Here is a 26558-nt window from a genome sequence, read left to right on the forward strand (position 1 = left end):
CCATTACATGGCAGTTTGTCCCCTGAGAAATCGGTCCATTACATAGAAAATATTTTTGGTTCATTTTACGTGAATTCCTTTGTGATAATCAACTTTTACATTGGGTAGGCAATAAATCAGAATACATTGGGTGCTGCTGCGTAGTTCAACAATTCGGTTACATTTTTGTGATACTCACACACTCACTCGTATGTTTTGGAACAACTTGCCTATCGACTGTTTCTCGACAAGTAAAGTTGTATAATGTACACCTCGCTATCGGCTCGGATATACAAACTCTTCACTTGTCACAAAACTGGTACCTTATGTATTGAATCACTATCGCACCAGGCACCATCCAATGTAAGCTAATGTACTATTGTTTAGTGAGCTTAGTGTGCACATAAAAGAAAATATTTTTGATGCGTGCATTTGCTCGAATATAATTTTTAACTAATTGAACTAACTGAGTTCGTATTCGCTTCAATGTCCTGATTGTAAAATCTTCTTCCCAGATCGTTGGATTGCATTTATCCATTTGACTTCGTTCGCTCTGCATTTGATAGACATTTCCGTCAATTCGCACTGGTATTTGCGGAATTTACCGGCGATCACAAGCATTTCCCTCACATTGACTCTGTGACCTACCCAATTTTATAGCGAATTGGCGAAAGCTCGGAAACTAAGTTGAATCATCGTGTGAAAAGCATAGTGAACTGGTCAGTAACTTTTTGTTCCCTAAATCGCTTCCGTAGTGACTATCTGCGAGGAAAACTGTTCAACTTATAAGTTAAAATATTCTACCTGAAATTTCCATGTTATACAGATAGTTTTTATGGTAACAGAGATATATGCAACCCAAAGCCATTGATATCAATTAACAACCGTGTGATTTACGCCCACCGTCGTTTCCTTTCAAATGATGATTGAATTTATTTCCTAAGACAAAAATTGACATGTTTCGATCTACTTACTTTACCCTGTGTTCTGTGACATCATTTATCCCATTTGTCTGCTCCTCCGATCAGTTTCTCATAGTCTCCCTACATATCTGATACTCACAATAAAGCAATTTTGAACCGATTAAGATTTCAAAGTTTGTGTGGTCTTATCGAAGTCGTTTTTCTTCCTAAAGCTTATTTCTGTGCCGAAGAATTCTCGATTTCCTGATTTCTTTTGATGTGTCATCTTGATTTCGTATTTTTAGTAATTTCACAGGGCCTATTGCCGATCGTTATCTCATTCTTTTCAATGAGACCGGTCGTCTCGTTCAAAAAAACTTCCCTTACTGTCCACTACTCAGACTTACGATGTAAAATCCTAACCATCCGAAATGGCAAACTTAATCAAATCTACTGATTTTTGATTGTTTCTTTTTGAAAACATTTTAAAATCCGATATACGAAAAAATATATCGAGACAATGCCAAAATTTTCAACAAGAATTCGGCCAATCATCGAGAATTCCAGTTCTGTAAGTAATCATCTGAACGCGATGTGAAAATCGTAAAAAAATTCTCTTAATTTGCAACCAAATACAAATGAATTCCTCAAATACTGAAATGTATGTCCTTATATCGATTGAACTGCAGTTTATACATAACTGCCGAAAACAAAATCGAAATTTTCTTCTGTTCGTTTAAACCTAATGGAATACCTAACTTGTTAATGAAAAGAAACGAAAATATTTTTTGAGAAATGAGAAGTAAAAAAAATGCATACGCCATGGCACGCGCGGTCATTTATATGTTTCACCTCTTTTATAGGAGGTATAGAAGCTTCACTCTAGCATATCCCTTTATACTCGTTATCGGCGTTAATTCCTTTTTACTTACCTACGGTTTGACGATCACATCATCTAATCTATTCTTACAATCTTTCAGCATTCCACACTTCATTCGACTCCTTTTTTGTTTTACAGCGAAAACTCGTAAAGTTATTCAATAAAATCTGTTTTTTTTCTGTTCTTTTTCAATTGTCTCGTAAATTCGTAAAAGAAATCAGGTCGGTTCGTTGCTCACAACACTGCGTATGAAGTCAAAGTGGAAGGAATTGTTTTAGGAATTAAAAAGTATTTATAGTTGGGACGGTTAACTTGATGATTACGGGACGATAATACTTTCCACCTGAGCGCCTTTCCATAATTTGCTAGACTTATACACTTTTTTACAGGGTCGGACTGGTTCAAAAAGTCTTTCAGGCGAAGAAAATTTGAAAAAGGCGTTTCATTGCTCTTCACCATAAAAAAGTCGAAAAGCCCTTTGGAAAGCCCGAAGTGATATTAAAACCACTGTCCGGTAATATTTTCCGCCAGCTCCTTACCAAGATTTCTTAGACTTTTATACAGGGCTAAACTGGTTCGAATAAGCCCTTCGGGCGATGTATAAAGAAATTTTCAAAAAAGCCAGAGGGTTTTTTTTTGAAAGTGAAGATTTTTTTAGCGAAGCTTTGTTTATATGCCCATATTGCCCTTGGCCCCAATAGTCTAAAACCTCAGTCGTTCAATTTTAATATTCTTTTATTGGCTAGTGAACTTCCAACAAAAGTCGAAAAATGGTGTTGCCCCTGATTTGCTGTCGCTACAGGCTATGAACACACATGTGTGGGGGTTCATTGAATAGGTATTGTCTAGGAGATACTGTTCTGTAACCATTGTTCGAAATAAACAAAAATAATGTTTCAGTCAAAGGCAGGAAATTTTGATGAACTTCGAACGGTGATGTCTTGCATCTAGCGAAAATTTAACTTTAGAACTTTAGATCAGTCGATGAGGATTAACCCAGTTTTACAATGATACCCACTTGCCATGGAAGTGCCAGATTCAGAAAACTTTTTTTTGGGTAGAAAGTTAATATGTTCCGTTCCTTCACTCATAAGCAAAATATTAGTTTTCGAAATATTAATGAATCATGCTGTTTTTGTCTGTTTACACTGATCTAAACATATCCCGTAAAAACCAGTGAACAAGTCTTGGCCGTAAATAGTACCAAAAGAATATCCCATTAAATTTACAAAAAGCTTAAGTACACGAGTTCAGCTCAAGTCGTTCATGTCGTTCATAAATTAAGTTGCGTAAAAGTCGACCTTTATAACTATTGGTTCTCTTCCTAACTTTCCGATATAAATTTCGAATATTTCGCCTTGAGCTGGAATCGTTATTTTCTGCTGTTTTTTTTACTTTAATCTTTCTTTATATTTTTAAGAGACACGAAATAGAAAATCTGTTACTTCAATTGTTTCATCATGTCACTTTCTATATAAGACGGCATTAACCAGACCCCATTATTTTGTTCTGTCGTTGCTGTTGCTAACAGATGAAAATTTCAGAGCAAGATCTTATTAAAACCACACTATTGGTGATTCTACAGTGGGTCTTTTAAGGTTTCAACATATTTGAGATTTTGTAGAGTTTTAAAAGTCCCCTATGGAAACCGATGTTTCCAATGTTGCCGATGTTGCTAAGGCGTATTCCAATTTTGCGCCAAAATACCATAAACTGAGAAGAGCTTTTAGGGACTTAACTCCAAGCTTAACTCTACAATTTCTTTTTTCTAATGTGAACATACAAACTAAAAACAATCCCTCACTTGCAATTCAATAAAAATATCGGAACGTTTTGATTATTCCGTTGCCACACAAAGCGTCGCTTATTATCGTGACAGCATAATTTGTTCTAATTAACAGAGGTGTCACAGAATTTCTTTTAAACTCCAAATGCCACCAGAGCAAACCAGATTATTAACAAGCTTCGCACAGAAAAAAATATTGAAAATATTTCTAAGATCTCTCCAGTTCTCTTGACGATTTATCTATATAAATATACTTCGAATGGGAAATTAAATGAATTTTTTTTGTTGCCTGCTGAACTGATTTGATTCACTTTGCTATTATATTATACGAACGGAATCTGCGAATCGAATACTCTACATCTTACATTTAATTTAATTTATTTAAAATATTAAATTTATTTACAGTAAACGACATCTCAAATGTCTCACTGTTAAATTTTTCTGAGAATTTTATTGTGTCATTGCAAATTCACAATGACATTCCCTGAAAAAAATGACAGTGAGACATTTGAGATGTCGTTCACTGTATAAGTTTGTTATAAAATTGTAGTTAATATTTATTGAGATATTTTTATTGCAATTTTTGTTGAGTTGTTGCTGTTGTTGTTTTTGTTGTTGCATGGAACGTTCAGTAAAACACAAGACATGATGGAAATAAATTTTATTTAATATTATTACACATATCCACTGTAATGTAGTCTGATAAATAGTTTGTAGAGTGTGCTATAAGTTTTTACCACAGAAAATAAATAAAACACAAAAAATAATTTATAATTTAAGTTAATAAGATTTTATAGATTTGCTATGGAGATTATTTGTTTAAATCTTTAGTTTTTAAAGGATTGTTGTGTCACTTAGAAAATTTATCGCTTTCAGTGCACTTTCAATTTGATCAAATTCACTACCGTTTTGTGAACATATATATTAACTGACCAGTGACCAGCCACGTTATTGATTATTTACTTGATCCTAACCAATATAGCTTGATGTTCGAGCCGAAACTCACTGGAAAATTGTGTTACAGTTTGAAAGAGGGCTTAGTTTTTGCTCGGATCTTTGTCTTTCAATCAATTTTATTATTTTCTGCTTTTTGTCCGTCAGATCTGTCTGTTCTTTAAATTGGGATTTAATTTTTTTTATTGTTGCTGCGGATTACAGTCATCGACTTATCGTATATGTTGATCGAAACAACAGTTAGGTTTCCTGTTTTTAAGCATAGAATATTAATATTTTACAAATGACCATGTATTGTCATTGTCACATAATCAGTTACTTCTATTGTTAAAATTTATTTTGTTGTCAAATCTTTTACTTCATAGCATATATTGCTATAATAGAACATACTATCTAGAAATCATTGCTTATTTGGTCACCTTTGTCGATAACAGATGACAAGACAAAAAACTATCCATATCAAACCGCTTTTCCGATTACACGTATCGGTATCGGAGTGCGGTGCTCAATCACCTCCGGATACCACTGCAGTCAAGGCACAAAATTTAGAAAATTAAGGGATCGGGATGGGTGAAGCTGCAATAGATGGTGTGATATTCAAACAAAAGTCCATAGGGCATGGAACTTGTTGACGTTTTCACCACTTGTCAGCAAGTTTTTTTTCAGTTGAATGCGAGGGGTTGCTCACTCTTTTTGATTAACCTGATTCACCATAGATTTACCATGATTAACCAGTGATTAATCATTGATTAACCAAGTCAAACATCGTAACTTAGCTAGAAATCGTGATAACTCAATGAAAAATTTAATGGCAAGTTTTTTATATCGCCGGTAAACTAGGATGGAACGGTGAATTTCCATGGTAATCACATGGAGCGTTAAACGTAATTCGACAATTTTGGCATTTTACATGTAGGGCAGTGCACCACATCATTTCACTGGTGATTGTTGTTCCTTGACCTTGACAGTTTAGGACAGTTGAATAGTCCGACTATTTTTTTGTAACGTGAACTTACAATTATTAAAAGTTTCCTATGTGCAGAATGAGCATCAGCTGAATATCAACAGCTAGATCTACTAACACATAAAGTGTTTTGGTTTGTACACCAGTTGGTGATATTCAGTTGGTGCTCATTCTGCACATAGGAAACCTTTAGCAATTGTACTAAATAAAATTATATGAATTCTATTCTAGAGAAGCATCATTGCTTCTCCAACTATCACGCCATTTATTACAAATTTCGTTCAACTGTAAGTGTAGGAAATAACAACACACTTTGTGCGTGTAAGCGAATTCAATGATCCAATTAGGACAAGTCTCTCTGTGTCTGTGGCGTAAGTTCAAAGTTTTTTTTTTTAAATCCGAATTTACTGTCATCTTTTGCCATTGATCTCATACATTCATATTCACATTGAACGCAACCATTTGATGTTTCAACATCACAGACCACAGAGTGGACAGACGGTAAAAACATATTCAAATGTAAAAACAACCAGAAGAACTTCCTTGACAATAATCGTCTACGAAATTGATTGAAAAATTGTATAATCAATTAATCTGTGCCATTAGATCAGCAGTTCATCCCACATTATAGCCTCCGATATATAATATTGCGTGTAGGTTTTAATTTAACTAGCTCTTCTGTAGTCGCCATCATCACCAATACGAAATTTCTGAAAGAATTTAAAAAAAAAATTCATGAATTAATTGAGCTAAACATTAACTGTTAATAAAAACGAATTAATCTAATTTATTCACAACAAACTGATCGACAAAAAATTTTTATTCGAAAATAAGAATAAAAAAAAATTGTTCAGAAATTGGTTCTCATCAAAACCAACAATAAAAAGTCATCATCACCGAAAATGACAAACAGTTTTTCTTGTTTTGTGTCGTCTCTACGAAATCCACAAAAGAGATCTTAATCATATAAATCACTAACAAAATAGCATACAATAACGTTGCTGCCTTGCATCGTAACATCTCTTTTTAACAGTTTTATTTCAAAAATTTTTCTTTTTAACTTCGATTATAATTGAAGAGCGAAACATTTAAGTAAGAAAAAAATTTTATTACAAATAATTAGCCTGGAATGTTCAACAATCTTAAATTTATCAAACCAATTTGACTACGATGATTCTGTTTTTTATATGTTCATAAAATCTCTCGGTTGAAAAAGTACCGCAAATTTAAATGTTCGACTCGATGTTCAACCAAAGTCTATGTATCCATCGATTTTAGCTGGGGTATTTGGGTGAGCATTGCGAACCTATCCAATTGAAACGTTCAATTAAATTTGCTCAGAAAATGCCAATTTATGTTGTCACAGGTTTCGGTCTTTTGTATCATCATCAAATCGTATCCAACGAAATTGGGAAAATTAAGAGCTTTTTAATGGTACCAGTGTACCACGTACTTAATTAGGATGTTTGATGAAAATGTAATTGAAATTTTAGTACCCGACGATGTCACACATTTCTTGGTCAATATTTTTTGCTGATGTCCCGGAAAATGAAAATTGAAAATGGACCAAAAATGTTGACATTTTCAACTGTTTTGGTACACAAATTCTGGATGGAATTGCAGTCAGAGGCAGTGAAATTTCAGCCTGAATTTTCTTCAGCTGTTTTTCTGCTGATCCACACATCCAATCAAAACGGTTTATATGGTTGAAGCTACGCACGCACTTGTTAGTTGTAAAACCGTATAAAGACGATTAAACAGTTTTGATTTTTTGTGTGGATCAGCTAAAAAACAGCTGAAGCAAATTCATACTGAAATTTCACTATCTCTAACTGTATGAACTAAAGCGAAGTTATCGGTCACTACCCCAGTGTTTTGAACGACCCTAATTGACATATTATGCAGTTTACATTCTCTTCCGGATCTTTAGCCAGAAATGTGACCGTAAGAAACTCCTCATTTCCATTTTTTTCGAAGACAGTGCAAGAATGGTACTTAAGACTATATTTGTCGTTTCCCAGCCATATTAGTATTCCTAAAAAGTTATTTCGGAAAATTCTTCACGAGTGGTCGGTAGAGTCCCTTCACATTGGAAAATTGTTACCCGATACCATTATGTTGAAATAATTATTTTCCTAACACATACTAAAAGGTTTTTTTTAGCAGATGAGAGGTTTTTCGACTCCGGTTCGAACTGGAATCGAATTCGGTAAAAAGGCTTTTAACATAAGTTAGGAACAACTTGTTTCCTAAACGATGAATTCGCGATATTTCCACACTAGTTAGGAAAAGGTATTTAGTTCAGCATCTAAAACAAGGATCAATTTATTCGCCGAACGGTTTCCATATTGCTTAATTCACATTTAAAAATCGCAAGATAACGAAAACGAAAATCCAACAAGTACGCTAAACAACCATAAGATGATGTGGCAGAGGACAGGAGTATAACTGTGACCCAAAAGTTTTTCGCTTTTTCACAACACTGCCGTTACACAATCAGTCAAACTGTTCACCGTTAGCAATGATTTTTCTGCGAAAACCGTAAATTTATAAAATTGATTAATGACGAGAGAGTACTAAAAGTCCATTACTAATTCCAATTGAATGAAACTTCCTGATCAGCCATCACTTATGCAAAGATCACCTTAGCGACCCCATAAACAACGCAATCATGATTATGTTATGGATGGTATATACATAAACCCAACCGCATGTTCTCGCTTAAGTGTGTTAAAACAACAACTTTTCTACATTATAGAATTCAATAACAACAATGTCCAACATTTTTGTACACATTATGAACTACACACACGCGGGCATTTACTTTTTTTTCGAATTTTGTTTTTTTTTATTAAACTTTTTTTTCTTCCTTTACATAATCGTGTATAACCAATGCATTCTGTGTATACGATTTTAATGTATCATATATGTATAGACATAATACCGCGCTGATCTTTTGTATTTCCCAACAACAACAACAAAAAACTAAACAGCAAGTCCAACATACATTTTAAGACCATTGAATGTATATTATATGAAAACGAAACGAAAATGATGTTCCCAAAGTCACTCCATATGTGACTTTGTCTCAAAATTAAACTAATAACCGCTGCCACCAATGAAATATGGAATGCAAATTTGATTTGTTTTTTATCGAAAATATGACACAATGAAAATGCCGAATTGATAAGGGTATCGCATGACGTCGTATTGCACCCGTATTTAACCATGTGCATCCTTATTTGGAAGGTTGTTATGGGCATATAATACTACGAACAATATTATATGTACACACCGAGAGAGCGAAAGATTCTTTTTTTTATATTCGAAACATTTGTTGGTGTATAATATGCCGCTATGAAATCATATGTGTATAACCATCAGCTTGATTTTGTGTATTATATATCGGAGAGACCAGTGAAATTATATTTTTTTTTGTACAAAAGAAATATATATTCGACGAAATCAACTGAACTTTTGAAGTTTAGTAGAAGATTGGTAAAATTGTTTCGTCTTTTTGTCCCGTATTATCTTCTTTTACTTCGAGTATTTAGTGCCGAATAAGCTACGTATATATGAAGAAGAAGAAAAAACGGTGCATTTCGTATTATATGTAATACGTTACACTCTGTGGAAATGATTTTAATGATCGATAAGTGGACTATGACATGAAAGATCGGAGGAACATGTTCTTCATTTTATCCACAATTTTTTTTTTGTATTTTGTGTTTTTGTTTTATATGTTTTTATTCCACTTGATATGATTTAATTATGATCGTAATGGAATTTTTTTATTTCTTCGCTTCATCGTTTTTTTTAGGTGTACGTATGAATGTCTGTCTATAAACATAAAAGGTTTAACATTATTTTTTAAAGACCAGGAGCAATGGTTTTTGTTGATTATTTATGATTTTTTTCTCTTGTAATATTTTGTAGCTTGTCACTCTGATGTTTGTGTTGTAATGAGTTGTGTAAGATGAGATATATATACGTCGGGATTGTTGTTGGTGGTTTTTTTTTTCTCTTATGCTTCTCCACTTCATCGTTGTGTGAACGCCGCCAATAAAAGGTTTTTTTTTAAATATTGAAAGCTTTCATTTGGAAATTTAATATTGAGATTTTTGATTGTCATGTACCAAAAGTCTTTTGGGCTCATTTGATCTATGATTTGTACAGGCAAATGCTATATCTTTAACATATGGGAAGGCCTACTTTTCGATTGTCGTTTGATAGTTTTCCCATTACAATTGGAATGTCGTACAAAAATTTGTTTGACCAGCGACAACTACTTGTTGAGACGAAATGTTTGATCTTTATATGGTTGGACGTATTGGATAATTTTGATTAGCGGCAAACTCTATCGTTTTACTGTAAAACTATCGTGGTTATCATCCTTAATTTAGGGATTTAAGATTAAATTAGACTAAATTTAGTAGTTAAAGGGCGTTCACAAATGACGTCACGCTATTTTACAGAATTTTTGACACGACTCCTCACGCCAAAAAGGTCAAAATTTAACCAAATCCGAGACCAAATCTGTCATAACCGTCATGCTTTCTTGATCATCTCCTCCCCTTAACGCCGTGACCTCATTTTTGATCAATTTCTTGGTGGTATAATATCCGGTTTCTGAACAGAAGGTATCAGGTCGTGCAAAATGTGAATTGTTAAAATAACAATGTCGACGGACCTTCTCTTCCATGACAAACCTTCAATACTGACAGTCCAGTCCGAAGATAAAATTCTTATATAACTCAATGAAACACTCCCTGCGCATATACCAATCATTTCCTATTTGACATCCACTCTCTAATTATTCTTTCTACCGAGATATTTCAATTTTACTAAAATATGACTGCTGCCAATCATTGAGTTGAGAAACCTAATTTTACACTGCCTTTTGCCACCGATCCAATAAACCGATTTTTGATAAATGTTGTTTCTGATTACTTTTGTCAGTACCTTCAATGAACTTTATTTAAAATGATTTGTAACATACTCTACCAAGACCACTCTCTTACAAAGATTCTTAGAATTCAATGACATATTTTAACCGAGACATTCTTCAAAGGATGTGGATTATCATAGAAAAAAATACATTTGAAGACTCTACGAGTCTTTGTTAGTCTGCATCCAATAAATATTTTTCCTTAAATTGCTAATTCTTGTGGCATAAAACATGATTTGTAGCTTTTCACAAAAGAAAGTCTTATGATGGTTTTATCATTCAGTCCGTTATGTCTTTGCTTAAAATATGTATTGCCTAATCTTTAATACAAAATCTATTACTTCAATGGATTTAACGTACGATTTCCTATATAACCGCAGTCACAGTTCATCGTTAATTTTCAACATCGGTGCCGATAACAGCTGGGTTAATAAATATTTCCTTAGAATTGAATCATCGACCATTTTTGTACAATGTTCTAATATCTCAAGTTAAAGTTTCAATATGGTTTCTATGACCAATTTATCCGACGATCAAGCATACTGACCAACTTAAAGCTAACCAACGACGCGCCTTATTAATTCAACGTTTAGACATTTATTATCATCGTGATTATTTACAGTCACAAATATCAAAGAATTTTCCTAATGATCACGATACGGATGAACATGATTGCTGGATAAATGGCCAAATAATAACGAGCCAGGGAAATAAAGATCTCCAAACATTATTCACCATTCCACTTCCACTCACAATCTCGTTGAAAGCATAATTTATTGAAAATGAAATAAGCTTTGCATATGTTCTTATATGGCCGCGCCACTCATTATTCATTCACCAGCTCGCCGAGCTCTAAAGTATCTAAAGTGACCTAAACTATTGGATTTTTGTTACGAACGTAATGTGCTTTGCATATGTACAACACCGTATGTTTGTACATTGTACACACGAATTCAGTTGAAAGTTTTTGAATGACCTCACACAACAATGATATATTAACCAAAAATTCTATTATTTTGTTGTAATTTAATACGACGAATAATCAAAGGAGAAAAAAGTTTTCAAATTTATTTTTTTCGTTGAGTGTGTTAATTTCCAAGCGGACATAAATTATGCGTTAAATATTGTCCACCCAACATGTTAATTTCTTATTCGTATTTTCGCTATCTCCGGTCAAAGAGTTTTTTTTATGAATGGAAATAAAGAATTAAATTTTGCGTGATTCATATTTCCGATGTGAGTTGAGTAAACTTTTACATAAACATGTCGGATGTATTCTAGATTCTGTTATTCAAAACAACAATCGACGCCTAATATCAAAGAATTATTTTTTGAAATTCCACTAAATTTAGTGACTATTAGTAAATCGATTCTAGAATAAAAAAAACATTGAATCCGATAGTGTCTTGAAGTGATGCTACAGATGTTTAATTTAATAAACATTGAAATACTTTTGTTCTGTAACAGAGGAAGAGGTGAATTTCCTACAAGAAATTAGAGTCTGATTAAATATTATATCGACCGGATATTCTGTGTCACACAAGTTCCCATGCCCCTTTCACAGTATCATGTGAAGTCAACATTTTCATTATACTCCAACTCCATAGCATTATACTCCAAAGAATTCATTAAAAATTCCTGAAATGTGGTTTTGAATTTTTTTTTGAATTTTTTCGAAATAATTTAGCTCTTTCGTCGCCGATCATTGCTTCATTAAGAAGTCTATAATTTACGTTGCTGTTCTGGAAGAGTTAGACCTTAAGCCCGAGAAACCTTTGACAGACGACAAACAAGCCACTAATATTGAATCTGCTACTTCTCTTGTTCGTGCCAGTTTTAACAGATTCTCTTGTTCGTGTCAGTTTTAACAGACTTGCATAGAATGATAGAATCTTGTACTTCATAAGCTTTAACGTAAATTTGGTTATAAAAGACCACATTTGCTGGAGCTTACGTATCTTTTTGTCGATGCCGTCGATAACAGATGATCTTTCCTATGACATGACTCAATTTCGTGATGTCCAACAACCCTTTTCTTTTCTCCACAAAAAGCTTTCAATTGAAATAATTCAGAAAAAATGTCTCCAACGAAGTCGCAACACAGTTTGTTGTTGCATTGTCCCCGGTGAAGACGCATAAAACATGCAAAAAACTATATTAATTCGCTCAACAGTTTTATTGAATGTAAATTTTCTCGAACGCAAAGAATTAATGTCATTTTGATAGTTCTATTCGATTGACTGTAATATTACAATAATCGCAACCGATCATTACAAACCCGCTCATGAAGAGCAATCTTCGTCGCAACGACATATCTTTACATTGCACAAAACATTACATTAAATCCGAGAATAAACATAAAATCAAAGCTAATAATTTTCATAAAATGTAAATTGAGTTATTAAATTCCTTTATGTTTTCTGTCCACCGATTTATAATTTCCATTCGACGTTATGTATATCGCTTGTGTGTTTAATGGAGGCAAAGATTCTTTTCGTTCATTTCGTTTATAGCGTGCGGGTAAATTATTCCGACAGTTTTCTCTGCACTTTAATAACATTAGGTCTTTTAATGGCTTTCGTATAGACTGGTGCGCCAAACAATTTATGTCAATACGATTATTTCGTTATTGTTTTCCTATATAAATTATTATTTTTTTTACTCCACCGCACATAAATACCTGCGAATAGCATCCGATGCATAAATGCATACACAACACTCTCTCTCCGCACTCTCCAGCGAGTGCATACATAAATGCAATTTTTATCTGACATCCATTATTATACAGAGGAATCATCTTTTTTCCTAATAATAATGTTGTTGTGGAAAAAATAAGCATCAGAGCTGAAGAAGAAGAAGTAAAAAAAAAACCGACGAAGAATATTGAAAAGAATCTTCGACTTTAAAATGCTATATGGTTGCTTGCTGCGCCAGATACATATATATGCCATCGCCGAAGGAATATATTGGATAATAAACATAATGCATGGCTCCAATCATTTATACATATATTCGATTTCAAATCAAATGTTTGCTTTTTATGATGCGTAAATGAATAAATCACTTAACGCAGATAAATAATGGATGAATTATGCTGTGAGTTGCATTTTATTTTATTCCATCCATGCAAGAAGTTTATGGTAAAAGTGATCATAAACATTAAATTTAATGCTGGGCGACCTACGGTGGTTTGAATCCGAAACCGTATGAAGATTCGGTTTAATATGGAGCATTGGAACACACAACTTGATTTCCATTGTGATTCAATTCGGTTTTTGTTTTAAGTTAATCAGATAAAAAGGAAGACTTTTACGGGGAACGACACCTTACATAATTAGCAGTCGCATTCCGATTCGTTTCCATAGTTTTTTTTAGACGGTAGATTGGAACGCCCCATCGGGAACATTTGGCTTATCCTGTAGTTGGAGTGCAAGATTTGCTGTATTTTTTAGGAAAATATTTCTCATTAACTCTGCTCTAACCCAACCTATATAATCGTTAGAAATTCTTAGAAAACTGTACCGATGCATTGCGACATTTACATGAAACAAGATCTGCAGTCCTAATGATTGTTGTGAAATTTTGCGAATTTTAGCGAATTTTCACAATTTCTTGAAATATTCATAATTTGTGGAATTCGAAAAAAATCACGAAAATATTATCCCGAATACAGGCCTGGCCTGGACTCCCTAAAGTCTCATTAAAATTATTTCGCTGGCGTAGACATTAGTTTGCTTTCGCCTCAATCTTATGCATTTTAACAAAAGACATCAACAGACGACGAACCTCTGTAAACTTAAACTTCAGCTCAAAATTTAGTTTCTTTTTATAATCATTTTTGCAGATCATCTTTGCTACAATTACAAAAACTCAACCACTCGTTCCGAAACGAAAAATCCAAATGGTCTACCAAGAAAAGTATAGCGCAACAAAGTCGAATTGTTATTTAATCATATTCGCAACATGTTCCTTATTGACATGCCGTATGGTTGAAATTAATACCAGAACTCGTTATTTAAAACTGTTGCTCATCTCGACACAAAGTAAATAGCGTACAACATTTCAACGAAACAATACATTCCATCTTTAAACCCATTATCTATGTAGTATATCAATAGAAGGACTGCATTAAAGACTCTTCTTCGGTCGTTTTTTTTTCGCCAAGTAGCATTTGAAAAAGTTTAATTCTGTTTTTATCTTGTGTGTGTACACAAATAAACCACTATGCGTAATACTTGTCCGGATTACCGGTTCACAGTTTTGTTATAATATAGAAGTTGTGGGAACTGTGCACAAGATCGTTTTGTTTTAATCATAAGACGAAAAAAAAAATTCTTCTTTTCATCCACAACAATAATCGAGTATCGTTCAGAATTTTAAATTGCACCGAGGGATATATGTGCATACAGTTGGGTATACACACAGCTTCTTGTATTTTATATTTTATTTATTTTTACATTTTTATTTTTATTTCTCATTTTCTCGAAAAAGATGCATTATCGATGGTTACTGTCCGCAGCAATCGTCATCGTCTTTTCTCTCGTCTTCATACCACATATTGTTTATATACGTTACGCGTAATATATTGCCAATAAATAAATAATAATGCGTGCACGTTTTTATTTACGAGCATTTTTGCGTACGTTAAACTCGTTACATGATGAACTTTGGTTTCGATCTTTTTTTCCCCGTTTACCCGATCGAGTTCCAAGTGAATATTGAGAACTTTTCTTTAACAATTCTTTGTAGATGATTGGTTTTAAGGTAATAATTTATCTGAATAGCTGAGTGCTGAGGCTATTTTCTTTAGGCTCACTTACAGTTTAATTAGTGACATCATGCACACGTCATGTCCACAACATACAATCGCTGAAGTTTTTTTACAACGAACTTACTGAACCTTCGGTAACAGTTCATTACATATCTATGATCTGTTTTCCTTGACCCAGGGTATTTGTGTACGTTAGTGATCTAAAACTCTTACCAATGGCAATCATATCACCATATTATCGTTAGATCTGTTACTTCTTTTGTTTAAAGTGTTTACTGCAAAATCTATTACTTCATTATTTTTAACATGCATAGTGCTATATTATGAAGCATAAAAACTTATCGCTTATTCTTGCTGTCTTTGTCGATAACAGATGAATAGTCTATTAGATAGATAATATTGATAGATAATAGATAGATAATATTGATATCGGTCGATATTCCCCCAAGTAACTAGTACGTGTTTATTAAAAACAAGTGATTGACCAGTCAGGGTACCATTTAGTCGACCTTTTTCTCTTCTCTCCTTTTGTACAATATTTTCCGTTCCTGTCGATCTTTATTTCTGTTAAATACAAATAACGTCGAATCGCTTATAACAATTTCGTTTTTACTTTGAGATCAATTTTCGGTATGTCTGTGTAGATATGTCTTCGGAAAAATTCAATTGTTGATCTATATAAAATCTGAAATTTATTTGCGACGAATCACCTTTGTTTGGTGTATATGAACGGCATTTCTTTTGATTCTTTTTTGGTGAATCTCTGATGTTATTTTTCTGGTGCTTTATTTTATTGACTTTGGTTTTTAGAACCGAAAACCGAACATATGAAATAATGGTCTGGTGTTCACAGTCCATCAACACAATGGACTAACTTTCATATTAAATATAACAAAAAAAACAAATTGTTTAAAAATTCAGAACTCGTTGAATTATATTTTTGTTATAAAATCAAAATCAAATGATGTGTGGTTAACAACCATTTTATCATATTTTCTTAGAGTAAAAACTAAATTTCATCATTTCATTATTTCACGTCTCACGAAGTGAAACACTTTTTTATTCAGAGATTAATTTAATTTTCTTTTCTCTTTTTTTTCCTCCATCATGTACATTTATAACCTCAATAGCATGTCAATGTCCCATGTCTCATTAATTCAATGCAATGATAGGGCACAGACAGCCATTATTAGTTTTGATTATTATGTATTATGTCAATAAATTTCAAATGAAAAAGAACATTTTGTAACATTTTCCCAATTAAATGTTTCAGTTTTATCTTTTTGCCATTACACGTATGGGTTTTTATCCCGAGAGAGATCAAGATGTAGAAAATATAATTCGGTTTCTGGTATCCGCGCAACAACGGTATTTGCGAGAGGAGAAAAAAAAAACCTTTAGATTATGTGCTTCGTTATGGGGTTTTATTGCATCTGGTGCATCTGGTGCATCTGGTAAAAATATATTAAATATCAGGATCAGATTGTACCAGCTAATCAAAATTTTATTTCCATCCCGAGATTTATGATTATTTTTTGTAAATCGGTTATGGATGAACCTGAGCCATTTTAGTACTACAACAGTCTTTCCGACACCAAATCGATAATTGAGTTCTTGCAATCTTAAAATTGAATCGTGTTGCCGTGACCAAATTACGGACGTTGATTTTCGAAACATGAGTTTCCCATTACGTGTTCAATTTCTAACAAGCATTCTGCTTATAATTGGTATCAAGTGTGGTACAGAAAATATTGAGCGACCTACGTTACATGGGGACATTTTCCAGGGACTATATTTTCCCCCATTTTATTATATTTTTCTTATCTTAAAATGAGTAAAAATTCAGAAAAATAGGAGAAATAGTTTTCTTAAAATGGTCTCTGACAGTTTCGCAGTTCGAAACAGGGTCAAAATTTTTTTAAATCCATTGGTAAATTTTTTGGAAATTTATTTTAAAAGTTTGTTTTCTCGTTGACTCGGCGTTTTGGAAATTTGAAGAGGAAAAAAAAAGTATCAAAAATAGGCCCTGGTCCCAAATACCATCGGCTGTTGAGAGTTGACCTTGTACAAATACTTCAAAATTCGAAATGGCCGCCGAAAGCCTTGTACAAAACTTGGTAAAAGAAAAACTTTCGTTCAAGTTTGTAAGTAAAGTTTAGCATTTCCGAGTCCTTATCTCAATTAATTTTATTGTATTGTGTAGGGATGCTCGATAAGCGGAAATTGTTAAGTCACCAGCTCCTTTTCTTCATACAATTTAAGGTGGAGTCTCAAATAACAATGAAAATTTAGGTTTAGCTTAGGACTCATGTTGACAAGATCAACCTTGTGCACCTTGGTATATTATTATACCACCGATACACACGCTGATTGTTTAAAGATGAATATTCCGTTGTATATCAATTAGGGTCTTGCTAGTGTGAGGCGCTAAAAACACAATCTTGTACCTTGTCAATAAATTTAAAGCGTACAAAACTAGAAACAAATATTCGAAATAACACAACGAAAAACAAACACAATTTTACTGCTCACCTTGTAGAATTGTTAATTATCTATCTGAACAGCTGTACAAAATGTACTGCTATCATTTTATGCGACCATCCACATAAACATTGCTATTAATAAATAATTAATTAAAGCAAATATGAGATAAAAAACCAGAGCAAAAAAAAGTGCTCAACATTTTTATCCATTTTTCCATTAAATTCTATTAATTTCCAGTTCATTGCTAATGTATTCCGAACACAAACCATTGTAGAATATCAAATTAAAATTAAAATTAATGACACATAGCGTTTAGATAATTTTCCCACACACAGCACTCTCTCGTTCTCGAGGAGGGTACCGTGCATATGGTACAGAAACCAGTAGCTCCGTCAGTGGATCAGTTTTATAAAAGCTTTCGATAGAAAAAAAAACAAAACTTACAGCTTCAATCCTCTGTGGTATTCGCAATCATTTGTACAATATTGATTTAAAAACTATAACTGCGAAGAAAAAGCAATTCGGTGCAACTTTTTATGCGTTTTAAAAATGTGTTGCACAGAAGCTGCTATTTTATCACGAATTGTTGCGTTTTTAATATTTTATTCTCGACAACAACAACAAGAAAAACTAAGAAATCCGTGATATAAATGCATTCACAATAAACGCGTACATTAACGTATCTCTACGTTACTCTACACACATATCACATATATATTGATATTGAGAGTATGCATTTGTACAATTGTACATTTTATGCACCGTTGTTGTAACGCATTTGTTACCAGTGATACACACAGGCCGAACGAACGGATAGTGTTACATACATTCGGTCTGCAGTAATGTTTCTAAAGATTATTTATTTTATGAGTTTATATGTATGATCGATCATAACTTATTATTACATCCGATCAGTTCACACGCTTATGTTTGATCAGTTTTGTCACGATCGGATAAGCATAAATGCTCTGCAAAAGTATTTTTCATGTCGAATGCACAAATCCACATTGATAATTTATTTCAACGATTTTTAACCGAATGATAAATTTATGTTTTCGTGTGCATATATATGACAAGTAACTGTCAATTTAAACAATAATTTGCTGGATAAAGATATGATTATGAGTTTATGAGCAATCGATTAACGAGATATTGTTTATGTGTGTTATGCACTGCGCATACGTTGAATTTTGAAAAATTTACATGAAATGGTAAATTATGCTGGTCAGGTGCTGGTTTGGGTGCTTTGACACTTTTTTTTCTGTCAGGAAGTATTTGTGTTGGAAGTAAATGTTCAAAATTCAAAAATAAATTTGAAAGAGAAGTCTGTAGGACCTACAGTGTAGGTCTCGCAGATTTAAATTTTTTTTTTTCTGTTATTTATATCTTTTGTGCCGCTTAAAATGACGACCATTCCAGTAATTGGGGCAAATTGGGGCAACCATCCTCCTCATCGTGTAAAATCCTAAAATCTATTATATAACTCGTGATAGAAATCTAAACACGTATAGCGATCATTAAATCTACTACTTCGTTTATTTAAGGTATCGGCTTATGATTGGCACAGTTCTACTACTTTACTGTTTCAACATTAACATTGCTCTATATAAGTGATTACTAGGTACACTTCGTTGCCTGTTTTGTCGTCGATGTCGATAGCAGATGAACAGTATTTTACAAACAGCAATTCAATTGTTATGGGTCTTGTTATACCCCGTTACGTAACAGTGACCTGAACTGAATATATCACCTGAACCTGCTTGAAACTTAATGACTCTGAAGCTCATGGCGGTGGGAAAGTTCATTCCTAATCTTACTACTGTTCTACCTTTCGCTCTAGCAGGGATAACTCTTGTGGAAAGTTAAACCACCCATCAAAGCAACAGTTTCTCATCAAGACTGTACAGTATTTTTCATGTGTACGTTGTGAACAACCCTTTTTTCGCTAGTCAAATGTTTCGTGAACATGACGATAATATGACTGATAACAGTTCAGGTGGGCAAATATTTACTTACTGAACTCTTTTTCTCCCATGGGTGGGCAATAGAAATTTTCTCACGTGATTTTTCATTTCTTTTTGGTTTTTGAAAATGTTATAACAAATGAAATAGATATTTACATGCTTTTGTTTTCCCTAGGGTTGAAAGTGGCTTATTACACACCTAGGGAAAACAAGAAATTTGGTATGAGGGATTCTTTTGAAAATCCACCTATCAAAATCGGACCCATTTCGTCTGGGATGGATATATACATGGTTTGAACGGTCTTTGCCAGTAGACCTCAAAACAGGCCTCACACAGTCTCGAGCCACACCTGGTTGCTGGTTTGGCCGTTATAAATGATCATTCCAAATCCAAATCTCGCCAGCAATCACCAGCACTGCATATGAGGTATCAATGAAAAGCTTAGACAATGTATGTTACGACTAGCATCTTAGGTTCACATTAAGCGTCATCAGTACCAGCCCAGACCTGTCTAAAGTTCACACAGATTTTGAAAAAAATTTCTTGCAAATTTTTGCAAACATATATCAATGAATCTAATCAAACTAGGCATGACCCGAAAGTACTGAAGCACAGCTTTCCAACGAGCCCACTCTCACTTGGAATGATCATTTTTAACGGCCAAAAAATTCGGAGGCCTGTGAGACCTGTTTTGAGGTCTACTGGCAAAGACCTTTCAAACCATGTATATATCCATCCCAGACGAAATGGGTCCGATTTTGATAGGTGGATTTTCAAAAGAATCCCTCTATAAGTTTCGAAAGCATGTAAAACCCATTATATAACTAGATATAAAAGTAAAAAAGAAAATTTTTCGTGTGAATTGTGTTGATCCGAGGCGAAGCCGAGGTAAACACACTAAAACTAGACTTTTCAACTTTTTATCCCTTGTTATGTAAATGTATGTAAACTATCTCCACCGAGGGGAAAAATGGGAAAGTTCATATCGACAGTGAATGAAATTTCCTACCTTCTTCCCGAGCTGAGGTGAGAGAATGACTATTTTCTCGCCTGCGTTGTAAAAATTTTCATTCATAATATGCAGATATAAAAATTTATGTTTTCAAATCTGGGAGAATATCGGAAGTTCCACCTTGAGCGAAACTTTGCTCTTAATTTCGTTTTTTCTAGCCCCAGTAAACAAATAATTATTTCGTGTCTGCAGTCAGAAAATGCAATACAATTTCTGGTCGCAAGAACTAGTTCTCATTCAAATCGGAAAAATCTAAAGATATTTTGCCTCTATTCTCTAATTTCTAATAAAAACACAGTAGAGACCAAATTTTGATTACCGACTCAATGACGAATCGGACTAGATACTCTTATTTAATAAAAAGAAAACCAAGAGACTATCAGCTCCAGTTCTGTTGCATTGCAACAGTGTTGCAATATTCAATTTTACAAAAATTCAATGAAAACTTTGAAAACCGCCTGAATCTACATTGAGGTGCACTGAAAATATTTCGCATGTCTTGCTGTGGCAACGTAAATTCGTACTATTTCAAATGAGCATTTTTAAGGCCATTGAACATTGCATTTATAGATTATTTTCGTTGAATGAACATTTCAGAATTTGTAATTTTTCTAGCGTATTTTTGCCACACTAATTATCAATTAAGGACATCAACTTGAAATAATAAGCCCATTAATGGGAGCACACACTTGGAATAGTAAATACAAAATGTCTACTGCTCTCTGGCAGTCTGTGATATTCGAAGAATCTCTAATCAAAATCCGAACCAAATACGGTGAAATATCGTTGAAAAAAGAATGTAATTCTAATTAGTAACAAGTTAATTGTATTAATTTAAAGGAAAAAAACAACAACAAACTATGATCGAAATAACTATGCTGCCAGCATTAAACCAGTCTGCATACCAAAATGCAACAAATCGCTGCACTGTTCAAGGAATGAACTTCGTTCGAAAATATTTTTCTGTGAAAATTTTCATAAATACTCCCGTCTCACACCTCAACAGTTTCATTAGAAATGTGCGATGAAAAAAATAAGCTAATTTATAAACACCATTTCCTCATTAGCTAAAATTTTAATGAGCTCCGTGCAATAAATCACAGATCATCTAAACCATTCGTTAATTCAAACATACAATTTTAACCAGAAAAACTGGACACTCAACGGCAAACCGAGGTGAAAAGAGATCTTTTTATGGCATATACAGAGTGCGATACTTAAAATCGCAATTATTTTCGAGAGAATGCAATGTTCTGTTTATCGTAAGCGATTATTTCTTTCTCGTATTTATTTTGTAAAATTATCCATGATGCATGAGATAATATTTATGAATTCTTCAGTCGCGCCAGTTCCAATCAGATATTACGATCGAATACACACGATAGGTCAGATAGATGCTAATTGCTAAATAGTTTTACATTTGACTATGCAGAAGAGGCGCTTAAGACGCCCAAATTATCTCTTACTGAAAATGTTGCACACGAGCCTCTACTACGCCCACACCCACATGTTGTGCATCATAATCGAATCCGAAAGGGAACCCCAAAGTTCTTAAAGAATGTAAACACCGAAGGAGATAACACCTACAGCAGATCGAAAAAAAATTACAGGACTTTATTCAGTCGGGTGAACTAGACTGAAGGGCTTCCTTCATTGTAGCATTTAGAGTATCTAGACCGTGGTTGAAAAGCTAAATTGATTTGAAACCTTTCAGGGTAGGTTTCGCGACACCTCACATTTCTGTAAGAAAAATAGAGTTTCCTGTCAGGTGTGACCTGATTACTAGATATATTCGGTCTCCAGGTTACATCAGGTTTGGCTCTAAATATATACCGGTACTTTTAGGTCTGATTGTTAGAGCCTGAAAACTTTTTAATAGAAATTTGAAATGCGCTGAGCTTGATGCCTGCAAATTGGCACAGTCCAAGTTATAACACGAACACCTTTCCTCAGATACCATTCACATTATCTCCTTCATCTCCATTATCTCCTCTTCTTTTCAACAAGAAAATCCTAGTTCACGAGACCAAGTTGACTCTAAAACAATCCTTCTTAGCCATCCAACTAGCTTTAATGAACCCAGTCAATGTCGGGTGAACGCTTGTCTAGATACATAAAATGTAAAGCAAAGCAATATATATTCGACCATGTTCAGCATGTTGTACATAACGTAAAACAGTAGGAAGTGAAGAAATGTAACAGCCACAACACGTACCTAAATAGAAGTAATTATTCATTTGACCATAGCACAGAACGGCGTTGAATACAAACAAAAAATTGTTTAGTATTTTGAAGTGTAGACAATTTAACGCGTATACAAGCTACAAGCACAACAACCAACAACACAACACGCTTAAAATCCAGTTGTGCCTATTCGTGAGACTTATAAATTCACAGCATGATAGCAATTAAAAATTTGTTGCATTTCTAATGACAATATCATTTATTGGTTTTATGCGATGTTCATCGGTGATAAAAGCCTTGTGTCGAGTGTACAAATTTATTAGTATTCAAAACAAGTGAAATTTTCACATAAAACGTACATAAATTAATCGGAAGCAGAAAGGAAAGAAAAAAAGAACAAAACAGTTGAACATCCTCTACTGGTTGGATTACTCATTCGATTTGTTTTTCATCGGAACAATGAACCTTTCTCGTTACATTTTAATTTGTCGTAAATAATTTTCGGGAAGGGAAGCAGTGAATAATCGAAACTTTGAAATGTGATAATATTGACAAAGGGCACCATTGTAATTTCAATGAACAAAATTTTGTTTGCTTCTTTTGTAATTAAAAATTAATTTTTTTTCTTTCTTTTTTTCAGGTAAGTTTCACTTGGCTGTTGAAAAGACATTCAATTTGTGGTAAGAGATTTTTTTCTTTGATAATTTTAAGTAAAAATAATGAAACTACAAAAAGCGTATCGACAAAAAATCGAATAAATTTATCCGATCATAACGCACAATTATTTAACGTTCGATGGAGTGTAATATCAAATTAAATGTGTCAACAATAATATACGATTCAATTGCGGTTACATTGTTTATTTAATGAATTTTCATGTGAGTTTAATTAACACATTTACTTCGAATCGATAAATAAATTCAATTTGAACAATTCTCCAGTGCTTTTGTCTCAGTTCGAGCAATTTTTTTCGTTATTTCTTTTTCTTATTTTTCAAAAAAAGGCCAAGGTTCTTTCAGCTTTGTTTACTTTTGATTCGCGGTTGATTATTGCTTTTTAATTTGGTCTTAAGTCGACAGAATATTTTTTGTTTAAAAAAAAGTATGAAATTTTATCGGCATTATTGACACTTGGTCTCTCAGGGAATACAACCTAATGTCTGCGAACTGTGACTATTAAAAACTCGTTAATATCTGCTCAACTGGACGACTGCGAAGAAATAGTACATTACTTACCAATGGGGCGAATGATGGAAATGGTACTTCTTGTGTGAAATTTACCGATCGAGGCATAGAGGTCGGTAAACACACAAGAAGTACCATTTCCATCATTCGCACCATTTCCAAGAAAGGTATTTTATTCAAAAACTTGAGGTAAAGTTTTGGCTCCGTCAAGTAAAGGTAACTTTACCTCACGACTTCTTACTTTTATTTAACTGACGACTAGTACATTTATCGAATCTATTACCTCTTTTAGTCGAAGTTATTCCAATCTATTTATACGAAATCTTCTACTTCGTTAGTTTCACCATACATTTTCCTAAATAAGACCACATCACCCAATGATTAACGCTTATTTTTGTTGCAATCTGTCGATAACAGATGAAAACACTCTAAGTGACATGACACTTTGATTTTGACAGCTCAGTCAAATTGAGTCACAAATTTGGATGTAGTCACAGACGGCATGCTGTTAATACAAGTTTTACTACTCAAACTACTACTTCACTTGATCGAAGATTTTCAGAGATTGATTACAGAAATCTTTTACTTCAATTGTTTTGAACATGCTTATTGCTATATAAGACCGCATTAGTCAGAGCTTGTCCATTATGATTGCTGGCGTTGTCGAAAACAGATGACAGCCGTGTGTAACATGTTAAGCGTTGTCGGCATTTTTTTTTTTACATTTCATATAAAATGTGGCATAAATGAAAGAACACTTCTATGGATCATGAATTATTTTAGTGACTTAAATTTTGTGAAAATTTCTTTCAGAACTGTTATGGATTAATTAGCAAACTGCGGATAATGGTGAAAGAGCCAAAATTCAGATTGATAAAAAATCTATTACTTCATTATATTTGTAATATGATCATTTTGATGTAAAGGACCGAAAATGTCATAGTCAAAGTCAAAGTCTAAGTGACGGAAGAAGACTAAACCTAACGCGTCTTTCTTATTTGCAAAAACGACATACAAACAAAGACCCTCTTGTCCATATTTAACCATTCAGTTCTTAAAATCGAGGCGCTTCCAGTACATTGATTCCTATCAGAAGTTCATTGCATCGTACCGCTCATACGGCGCAAATATTGAAAATTAGTTTTTTCAGCATGCAATAATGTCAAACGCTTGATAATAGCTTTTTACCATGATATTCTGCGTATAATGACCATGCACACATATCTATGTCACGTTAGTCTGATAGTTTAGACGTAGCAAAAAATTTATGACTTCCAGTGTGGCTTGTCTCATGTAAATAAATTTATTGATTTTAAAAATCAATACTTCGAGAGAAATGTGTGTGTGTGTCTAGTCTACACCACCTCGGAAATATTTGTATATCCGGCGAAGACCTGATGCACAGCAGATTTATACGCGATAAAACAATTTTCTTCATTTCGATCATGTTATTAAACCGCAGTCTTTATAACACTTTTCGCTTAATTTGTGGTGTGAAAATGACATGTCGATTAACATAAGATTAAGTGAGCATATAAATATTACTTAATGACACGACTCTTGATAATTGAACATCATAGTTAATAGGTTTTTTTTTCAGTCTATCGGATTTTTTTTCATTTAATTTTATGTATCTAATGGTTTCGATAAAGTGACGAGAGGGGAAATATGAAATAAAAAAAAAATCGAGAAAAATAATCGTGAGCGGTTCATTGACTCGGTACTATTGGTTTTATAATTGTGGTTTTATAAAACTGAGTCAAATTAGATCTTTACAATATCAGATTTATCGATCAATCTTAAGTCAAAATATAATACAATAAAAAAATGATGATAAACGAAAAAAGAATTAAATGAACGTAAGAAAAAAACTCACCTCGAAATTTCAAAATTTCACAATTACAATGGCGCCAATCGAAAACTTCAACCACATGCTACTAAAATCCCCGATTTTACGTTAAAATTCAAATTTATTTCCAAATTTTTTTCAAGACTATTATTCAATCAAGCCAAAATTTTCTTCCATTAAATTTTCTTTTAACATTTTCCCAGAAATTTCCCTGATCTTTATGCAAATTATCTAAAATTCAATAACGAAAAATTGAGAACACGAATTTCAATCGAATGTAACACAAAACTTTCCAAACATGATCTGCACACAGTGATGATCGAACACTAACTGACCGAGAGGTATATATGTGACTTTTGTCAAGCCGCATGGATAGCTGCATGTTTTTTATTCCTTTATACCATTCATACGTCTTACACAAACTTACAGAAGAAACACAGCAAGACGTTTCAACTTATCGCGATGGTAAGAATATCGGAATTTATGTGCCTCTCTTTTGTTTGTTTGTTTTGTTAGGTGAGGTGGAAAATTTGATCAACACCGATCAGCGCGTTTCTCGTTTATACACCTGTAAATGGATTGTATTTTTGATTCGGATTTTATGATATTTGTTGTAATTTTGCGGAGTGGTTACTTGGACGGTGGAGTGGAGTGTGGGCGTGTTCCATTTGTATGTTTATCTCTTTTGTTTATTTT

At 33.4% G+C, this 26558-nt stretch overlaps 1 protein-coding gene and 1 long non-coding RNA gene across 2 annotated transcripts in view; one reads left to right on the forward strand and one right to left on the reverse strand.

The window, feature by feature from the left end:
* The window catches only part of LOC119066419 (serum response factor homolog), a 79233-nt gene that overhangs the window by 23941 nt on the left and 28734 nt on the right, over positions 1–26558 (forward strand). The window lies entirely within an intron of this gene.
* Positions 4074–26327, reverse strand: LOC119066420. The gene is made up of 2 exons (XR_005085744.1): positions 25890–26327; positions 4074–6175 (listed from the first exon to the last, which is right to left on the reverse strand). It is a non-coding gene; the product is annotated as an uncharacterized LOC119066420 (long non-coding RNA).

This window comes from Bradysia coprophila, chromosome IV (genome assembly GCF_014529535.1).
Source record: "Bradysia coprophila strain Holo2 chromosome IV, BU_Bcop_v1, whole genome shotgun sequence".
Lineage (NCBI taxonomy): Eukaryota > Metazoa > Arthropoda > Insecta > Diptera > Sciaridae > Bradysia > Bradysia coprophila.